We start from the raw sequence: 10,935 nt of genomic DNA on the forward strand, positions 1-10,935 counted from the left end.
AAGGTGCGGTGTATCACTGCCCGACCATATAGGTGCGGTGGATTACTTGTTAAGCAGACCATAGGATGAAGAAGTAATCTGTTATCTGAGTGCCCGCTCGGGGCCGATGCCATGCATGCCAACTAAAAAAATCTGCGTAAATATATATAAATAAACTGCCCGTCCATATAGGTACGGTGTAGTGAGCCCGCGTCCAGGCCTCCCGCGTCCGGGGTGTAATCTGCTCACTGCAGTGATGTGGCTGCCCGGCCATGTAGGCACGGTGCTATATAAATTAAAAAAAACATACTTTATAAAGCATGCATGAGAGCCCAAGTGAAAACTACAACTTTATCGGAGTGACGTAAGGTCGATAACCTCCGATTATATTATGGAGTAACCAGGATCACCTGCCTCACCTTGAAGGAACTAATCTCATAAGGCGAGACTATCAAGGAAAAATGACATTAAGAGAAAACATGGAATAAGATCATAAGCCTTGTAAAACATTTGCTGCTACTCTTTAGAGTCTTTTAAAAAAAAGTCATGATAAACTAAGATTGAAATCAAAGCTTGCTGGACACCTTCATACTCATATTGAATTGCTAGCTTGAACTCTTAGTCGTGGAATCATTCTTATCATACTTGTCTTAAACATATTCTCTTCCTTTATTATCCTCGTTACTATCATCTTAGAAATATTCTCATTAAATGGTTACAACATTCTTCGTTTGATAAACAGAACAATGAAGAAAATCTGGGTCCAATGGGCCCACCTCGGGTCTAATGAGGCGGCGCACACAATTTTCATATGATACACTTCATGGCATTACTCAAGAGGACTTTAGGGTAATCGGGTCTTATTTATGCAAGTTCTAGGATCTTTGGACCTTTCTTTCGCAATTCATGCACTTTAGGTTCAATCTTGCTGAATGAATAGTAACTATTTTCAATCGCGGATTTCTAGAGTTAGGAAAGTCCCCGAGGCGCGAAATCAAGCCTATACGTCTAAGACATGCCAAGAAAGGAAGGGGAAACCTTACATACCTTTTCTGCTTCGTTCACGTCTCCAAATCTCCGTCCCAATTTCGTCAAAACCTACAATTTGGTCACATTTACCAAATGTCAACTTAAGCGTTTAGAAGTTGAATTTCAAAGTAACCATTCGTCTGCCGGAATTTCGGCAGAGACTTCCCCTGTAAATACTCCATTCCACCAAGTTCAACTTGGCCAATTTCAATCAACAACAATCCGGAATTCAACCCGGCCAAACTAACAACACAATATCAATAACCATACTAACAATTTCCATATTCAATCCAAGTTACATTATAACAACCCAATCAATATACTACTTCCTTCAAAGCCTTCCAACTCCAATAAAAACATTATAATTCATATATCGACAATATCATACTAGTCTCATTATCTATCATGCATATAAGATCATTATATTTCCTTCACATAATCTTCCACCACCAATCTCCAACTACTACAATTTCATGAAAATCGCTAAGCTTCATTATCAACATAAAATACACAACAACTATAATCAAAACACTAAATAGAATTAACTCATTTTCTTCCACACTTCAACAACTACACACGGTTACCACCTACACAATACCCACGGCTAACATCATATACACAACCACAACTTCTCCAAAATTATTCAACTTCCATTCTCAACACAATATCCACAACAATAACAACTAACACTAGATAAAATAGTCAAGATATAATTCATGCACACACATGGCATACACGGCCACACCATCACACACATGTACAACACACGGCCACCACCTCTCATGCCATATTCTTCATGAATTTTACTCCTTTTATACACTACGACATGCACAACATCCATAACATATAAAAAGAGAATGAATTCTTACCTTTTTCCTTAATTCTTCACTTGACTAGAATTTGCAACTTGTATGAACATATGTTGTTCTTGCTCCAATAACCACTTCCCTTTACTAAGCACCCTTCAAAGGATTGTTTGGCTAGAAGAAAATGATTTTTGGTAACTTTTTTCCTCAAGGTTCTTGTTGGTTTGAAGGTGGCCGAATGGCCTCTTATGTTTCTCCTCCTCTTTGTTGTTCTTTCTCTTCTTGAAATTTCTAGAGAATTGACTAAGAAAGATGACTTAGTCATCTTTTAAGTAGCTAATTAAAATAATTTGTGGGCTTAAGCCCACCATGTGGTGGACGGCCAAACATGGCCCCAACTCCAAGCCCACTTATTTTTTTTGTGTCTTACAATTCATGAAAAATTATTCTCCAATTTCCAAATTTACCCCCGACGTTCCTCCTTATTTCTATAGGTCATATGGCAAATTTACCTTTTCGCCCCTAGCCTTTCTTAATATTTCCGCTTCTAAATTCTTCATAAGCCTTTCATATGCTTAACAAAATGAAAATATGGCCTTGCTTAATGTCCTCCCGCGATTGTCTTGAATTATCCAATTGCACAAAATGCGGGATATAACAATATTAATGCGTTCTTTGTCATATAATATGACTCACATTCGGCCATCACCACACATGCATATATTAGTGATTCTCATCCGTTTCAACACACTACAACAATTGAACATGCTACATAAATTCAATTCATCACCTCAACACAACACAACACACACACACACGGCTAACACACCATGCACACGCTCACTTCCAACATACTATATTTCATGATTTTCATCCATTTTAGCATACTACAACATGCATACAACCTTTATAACACATAAAACATGATTAATTCTTACCTTTCTTCTTCAACTTCACAAGTAGGCTAGGGTTTGCGATCCACACAACGGATGGTTTGATGACCCAAACAACACTTCCATGATACTTAGGGACCTCCAATTAGTGGATTTGCATCAAAGAAATAATTTTGGATGGCTAATTTTTGGCTTGAAATTTTGGGTTCTTGGCCGAGAACCTTCTATGCTTCTCCAAAGTTCTTGTTTTTTTTTCTAAGTGTTGAAATGGAGAAAGATGACTTAGAAGTCATCTTTTATGCTTCCACTAGTGTTATACATGTGTCCATGGCCCACACATGTGTTGGACCAATTTAATTTGGCCACCAAATGTGGGGGACCATTTCCAAGCCACATGGCCAACATGGCCAATTTTCATGAATTTTCAACTTTCAAGTATTTCACTTTTAGTCCCAAATTTTCCCAAATGTTCCATGCCAACAATTCCGTGAACAAATTATGTCTCAAAATAAAGAAGGTCAAAAGTCCCGACTTTGCATCCCGGAAGGGTTTTGACCCTAACTTATCATAGTTAATCCGGACTGTCCCAATGCACAAAATACGGGATATAACATTACGGACGATCTGACAAGGTCCAATATACCTCGGGCTTAGCTTCCCTTTTCTGCTGAATCTCATAACACCCTTCATGGGTGACACTTTCAAAAATACTCAATCGCTAATTTGGAACTCTAAGTGTCGACGTCGATTATCTGCATGTGACTCCTGTCGACTCTGGCTGCTAAGAACCTTTCCTGAATAAGCTTCACCTTATCAATATCTTGCTGAATTCTATCTGGGCCAATTAACTTAGTTTCTCCAACATCGAATCAGCCAATCGGTGACCTGCACTTCTTGCCATACAGAGCCTCATACGGCACCATCTGGATACTAGAATGGTAGCTATTATTATAAGCGAACTCAACAAGTGGCATATGATCATCCCAGCTACCCCTGAAATCAATAACGCAGGCCCGCAACATATCCCTTAGCGTCTGAATAGTACGCTCGGTCTATCCGTTAGTCTGAGGGTGACATACTGTATCGAGATTCACTTGTGACCTCAATCTCTTCTGGAGTGGTCTCCAGAAGTTAGCTGTAAATTGAGCTCCTCTGTCTGAGATCATAGATGTGAGGGATTTGTGAAGTCCCTTTATATAATTTCGCCTAGCCTTTAACTGGATAAATGGTCTTGAATACGCTCTTGTACTGACTCCTTGCGGTTCAACGGTCAGCGTCATCAGTCTTTACATCGTTGTCACCCTTTACCTTCGCATTCCGAGTGCTCACCCAACATGACTTTGTCGCTAGTGAGTATAATGGTTATGTCCCTTAAACTATTCCTCCTAGTTCCTTCCCAGGACTACTTCCATCGATCCAAAGTATGTATATACGAAATGGTTCTGCACCCTTCGCTATCCTTCACAGTACAGCTACACTTATGGCAATTCATAATTCGAGTTCAAACTAAATCCTTGGGCTCTTGCCACAACTATTCCTTTAGCTTTCTGCCACAACTGTTTCTTTAACTTTCATCCCTCAAATCTTACAATACAACCCAAAAGCATAGGGCTACGGAAATTCTTACTCCCTTACGATTCTCTCATAACACAAGTATACGTGTCTTCGATTTCCCCTTCTGAAGCATGAGAACGCCATAATCCCTTTCAAGTCCAATATGTTCTGCCCCCCCCCCCCCTCCCTTTATTAAGGAGGTCCTAATACACCAACGGTTTTTTTTTAGATATCCCTCGTCTTCGGCACTTATCTTTCGAGAGTTAGAAATCTCTTAGCATCGTTGCATGGCTTAATCATTCTTTTCTTTACTTCTCATTCCTCGTCGTGGTCACTATCCTTTCGTCCCACTTGTCGAAGTCTGTTCTCCAACCCAACACATTCCTCTTTTATTCCATACTACCACACTCTATCCCTCTCACATGCCTACCCTCAAATTTTTATCCAAATAGTGCCGTGCTTTGCCCGTCGTCTCTCTTGGAGGCTTTACTCCCTCATGTTCCTTACTCTTTCGCTTATTCCGACATTTTGGTCACCTTACCTTCCGTCTACTTACTTTCTTTCTTTTCCAAATATCATTGTATTAGAACTTTCCGAGCTTAACCTATAGTGAAACAGCATCAGCTTGCCTTATAACATTTGTGCCATTTTTTTTCACTTGAGCTTCGTTACCCTGTCCGATTATTGCCTTCCAATATGCCGCAACATCGATTGCTGGGATACACATACCCGCTGATATAGCCATGTATGGGATATCATATACATACGTATACATAATTGCTACCATCTTGTTTACAAAATATTTCCAAACGCTATTCAACTTACCTCCTTCTAAAGCTGTGATGCGCCTTCTTTCTCTTCACTGGTTCAGTCTGCCTCGTCCCATGTGACCTCTTAAGGTTCCTGCCCACTCTGTATACTCTGATTTCTCTTAGGCTACCCTAGCTTCCCATTTGTCTTTTCCGTGTCCGACTCTATAGGGCTTTTAGTAAAGTTCCCAGGGGGTCACCCATCCTAAAATTTCTCTCACTCCGGCACGCTTAACCTTGGAACTCTGATGAAATACGATGCTCTAATGCTAGTTATGATAGCGTCCACCTCACCGTATGACCTTCATCACCTAATCTGGAGTAAGTTGAAGTATTAACAGATTTCAAAACGTTCTCGTAACACACCTCCCCCCGAATTAGAAAGGGTGTCTTACTCCAATCAATCATTATCTAATACTTGTAGGCATTCCAAATTCTCACTTAGGTGGCACTTATATTCCAACGATAAGTGTCCAAAGCTCTCTTGAAATAGTGTCTTTATCTCAACCTATATCATCTGTTTCTTTTGATGAAATTATATTGCACCATCTGTTCCTTAAGCCTACCGTCTTTGTCGCTTAAAGATTCCATTATTTTCGAGGTGACGACGTGTGCACGCAGTACCCCTTTAGGCTTTATGCCTTTTTGCCCTTACTATGTACCCAACACAGGCTTCTAACTTACTCAAAAACATACCAAGTTCGTCTCAATAATGGTCTTACCTCATCACCATGTCGTCGTACTATCCCTTTAAATTCATAACTATGTATTCCCTTTTCGTTCCATGTTCATACTCATTTAATTACGTCTATCTTGGGTGCTTCCTTTAGTATCCCCTTGGCATATTTCTCCAGTCTATGTCCATACTTCTTTTCTGCGCACGGGAAACTTTATAATACCTCTATATCCTTCGGAAAATACTACTCCTACATAATCCCTTTCTCATTTTCAAACCATATTCTGTTCATCCCTATTTGTTCTTATGATAACAGTCATTTCCTAGCACTCATTCTACCTTGCTGCTCATCCTTCTATAGTTTGGTCTTTCACAGTTCCGTCACTGATATTACTCATGTTCTCGGCTACACATGTCATCATCTATTACTGCACTGTTATCTCGCCCGCTTTTCTTTTCCTCTCCTTCTTCCAATTAACGCCTTCTTCCTTTGTGCCCGCTATCATTTCTGTTATCTCATCATCTCTATTCTGAACTTCCCCTATAGAAGAGCTTCATAAGTCCCCCATTTTTTGATCAATATCTCACCTTTATACTTTAGTCACTTCTTCGCTAGGCTTTGCTCATTTTCATAACACTCCTTATTATATTCACATACTATCCTGTTCGTAATCAATCTTATAATGCAACACTTCTTAACCTTTTACCCTTTCTGGTCAATCTTATCCTTAATATCTCACAAGCTGTCTTATCAATACATTCATATCCGTCACAATTCTTTTTCCTCTGCACTCTTGTCTCAATCATACTATTGTTTCTTCTAACTATAAACTCGTCATAGTTTATCCCTGCTTATCAATTCAGTTGGTACCTTAATATAACACTCTATCAAGATTTGCCAACCTCTTCTAGATCATCTCTTAATATCACAAGACCTTTTCCAAATTCTTTTTACCATACCGATATCGACCTCCTAATTACTATTACCACCAATTCAAATAGCTAACTTATTTCTCAAGGTCAGTCGTACTTGCAACTTAGTCAAATCCTATCCTTACTATTGACATGATCTTTCAAGGCATATCACAACCCACATCTCATTCTCTTTTCATTTCTTGGAAAAAATTTGGCAGAGTTTCCTCTATATTTCTTACTATCTCAAAACCTGCACGCAGGAAATACCAACACCGCTCACAGGCCAACATATATATATATATATATATATATATATATATATATATATATATATATATCATATCACAAACCCACAATGGCTCCCAATATCAACAATGCGATGAAAATGATGGACTTACCTTGTATGTCCAACTCGAATCGCACCAGCGTTACCCTTTCCGTCCACTTTTCCTTTCCAATTTTTAACTTTACATTTCAATCGTACCTCAATGCCTTACCCGCATATATCTTTCGTGCCTTTGCTTACTCGCGTGCTTTGTAACTTCCAAAAGATCGTTGATCACTTTCTTCGTCGATGTCGTCCCTTCGCCGAAATCAAAAGTTAGTATAAGGAATCTCGCTTCCTACGACTTTGGCTCTATCGCACGATCTAAGACAAAGGGTCACCGATTCCTAAATGCCCCGCAATTTCTCCCCGTTTATAAGTGTGGCCGGCTTCACACCATAAACAAGACTCTCACGGGACACGGGCCCGTAGACAATCCCCGGGACGAACCGCGCCTCGATACCACTTCTCGTCACTACCCAACCCCGTAGGCCGTGACTAGTGCCCGAGCTGGGCACTCATACGCACCTGTTAACCATAATCAGCGTACAACAGCTTATATATACAAAGGCCAGACGTCAGACCATAGCCAGCATAACCAGATCTTATACATGCAGAAAAGTGAAACGTCGCCCCAAGCTGTCACAAATTTCAGCAGATGATATCGCACATAAGCCAACAAGGCTGTCATAATATGGGGGGGGGGGGGGGCGTCCGAAACACAAATCACACAGACGCATCTGAACAGTAACCACCCACAACCCACACATATGTGTCTACAGACCTCTAAGAGTAATAACAGAATCATACGTTTACGGTGGCCCCGCCGTACCCCTGAATAGACATATACATACACATATATAACAAAGGTGTCTGTAGCCAAAATATAGGCTCCGGAACAAGGGAGCGCTCCAAAATAGCTGAATGGAAATCCTAAGCTGGCGGATCACCAAAGTGGGCGTCTGTACCTACGGGCATGAAACGCAGCCCCCGAAGAAAGGGGGTCAGTACGAAATATGTACTGAGTATGCAAAGCATGAAATACGGTAAATAGGACCATAATCGGAACAAGAAGTACAGAAAGTAAATGCAATAACTAGAATACCAAAATGCTTACTTATTAAAACACAAATCATGCATGGGGCTCAGGGAATATGGTCGCCCACCCGTCATTGGCGTCATAACACATCATACTCCAGAAGATTTCATATTTTCGTAACATCTCCGTAACACATCATAGCGCCATAACACATCATAACACCATAACACCAGAATATAAGCGGTACCCTGCCCTCTAGCGAGGGGCTCGATGCATCGTAACACATCATACTCCGGAATATAGTATAGTGCGCACGATGACATAACCGGCTCGGGACTCGGCGAAAGATATAACAACAGGATGCACGAGCAGAGTCGTGAGTAACCATATGCATAAAAATCATCATTACAGACTCAACAGATAAGTAGACAAATCACACTCGAGTATCAAACGATATTCATATTAAGTTCTTTCAAAAAGTCGTCGGAACTATACAAAGGAAAGTCTCGGGGACCACGGACAAGTATTAAACCAATCCGAGCCCGCCTATGAAAGTTAGAGCCATTATACGCTATAGAATCCTCTACGAACGTATCGAAGCGATCCGAGCCCGTCTATGAAAGTTAGAGCCATTATTCAACATAAAACCCTTTAGAAACAAAGCTTTTCATGCAACCTTTGAAATCCAATCATACAAAAGACATAAAGACCATAGCTCGACTATATTAAGAATGCGAAAGTCAAGAAGTGAATAAGAATCATAGACATGCTCGGATCGTAAGAATAGAGTTACCCCAAGGCTCGTATCATAGCCTACTTACAACTAAGACATGCCAAAAGAAAGAAAGGTTAGGCTTTACGTACCTCGTCCGCTTCCTAAGCTAACCCGACTTAAGTCTCGGCTTCCCACGATCTACAATAACGTCATTAGGCACCAAACATTAGTCATAGGCACTTAGGAATTCAATTCTAAGCTACTCATTTACAGAAATTTGGGCAGCATTTCCCCTATAAATTCAACAAACCCCGAGAATTCAACTCGGCCAAATCGTCAACAACAATACCAACAACCATACTAGCCACATCAACAATTGATTCAAAACACATTCTAACGTTAGTAACTCTTTTCTACATAATTCGACAACATTCCATTTATATTCAAATCAACCACATATAACCAAGCCAACATCAATGCTCACACATTCAAGTACTAATCCGAAGCCATTCAAACACGACTCAAGAACACTTCAAACAATCCGCACAATATTCAAAACAACCCAACCAAGATACAACATGACCCGAAACCTTCTAACTTCAATAGGAACAACAACAACACATTTCTTTCTTCCAAATTCATGAACTACGCCAACAATTCACACGTTAACAACATTATCCTCATAAATACAAGAAACTATATTTAATTCACATTAGCTTCTAAAAACAAATTTCACACACGATTACAACTTCAACTTGAATCACTAAATCTTCATTTGCATCATAGAATCCACAACAATCAACAACCAAAATACTAAGTAAAATTTGTTCATCATCTCCTACCAAAAACAGCCCCTATACGGCCACACTTCAACACACATTATTTCATGAATTTCATCCACTTCCACACATTACAACACGCATAAACCATCTATAACATATGAAAAGAAGATTAAACCTTACCTTTTCCACTTAGTTCTTCAACTTGGCTAGAGCGGTGCTTGCAAGAATGAATGGTTTGCTTGCTCCCACAACCACTCCACGTTATTATACACCTTCTAGGGAGTTGAAATGCTTGAAGAAAATATTTTTTCTTGATCAATTTGAAGGAGTCAAATTCAGCCAGCCATGGCCGAATATGGTCCTCTCCTTTCCTCCATATTTCTCCAAGTTTCTAGAGTTGTAAAATGATGAATATGACTTGCTAGTCTTCTAGTATGCCCATATATAATTCATCCATGTGTACCATGGCCCACACATGGCTTGGATGAATTAAAATTGTTGCCATGGGTGAGAACCACCCATAAGCCACACGGCCAACTTGGCCCTTTTTCATGAAATAACTAACTTTCCATAATTCACTTTTAACCCTAAATTTTCCTTAATATTCCATATCAATAAAATCATAAGCAACTTATGCCTTAAAACAAAATCGGAGGTCAAAAGTCTCAACCTCGTATCCCGGAATAGTCTTGTCCTTAACTTATCATGGTTAGCTCGGATTATCCTAATGTACAAAATACGGGATATAACACACATAGCCCAGAAAATACATCTCATGCCTTAGAAGGCCACATATAGAAACACATATGATATATAACTCAACCACACAAAATATCGATTACTATGAAAGAATGTAAAGTAATAAGACTTGTCTTATAAGTTGCATCTAAACACCCTTTCTAGAATTCCATTTTGTTTTCTAAACATTATGTCAATCAATTCCCTTTGCGGTGTCTGCTTACTCATAAATCATCCTTCTAGTTGCCCCTGAGTCACCAACAGGTATAGATACCTCAAATATCTGATTAGCTCAGGTTTCACCCCAACACAATCGGCAACAACAGGAGTAATATATATGACGAAGTAAACCCGGGTCAATCAATGCATATATATCATAAGAGGATACCGATAATATACCTGCGACAACATCAGGGAAAGACTCAAGATCCCATGGTCCCGCTAGTGCGTGGGAGCGGTGCTGTGGGTCACTCAAACCAACTGCTCCCTCTCTTCCTTTGCCATGGCCTGTTAGTGTCTGTGAGCTTTGTCTCGGAGGGCGCACCGATGATGAAGAGCCAACTACTAATCGCATAGGCTGAACCTTATCTATACCATGTATCCATGGACAGTCGCGCTTGAAATGGCCTGGCCGAGCGCAGGCATAACAAACACCCAAACGCAAACGACACGGGC

Source organism: Lycium ferocissimum, chromosome 11 (genome assembly GCF_029784015.1).
Source record: "Lycium ferocissimum isolate CSIRO_LF1 chromosome 11, AGI_CSIRO_Lferr_CH_V1, whole genome shotgun sequence".
In the NCBI taxonomy this organism is placed as follows: Eukaryota; Viridiplantae; Streptophyta; class Magnoliopsida; order Solanales; family Solanaceae; genus Lycium; species Lycium ferocissimum.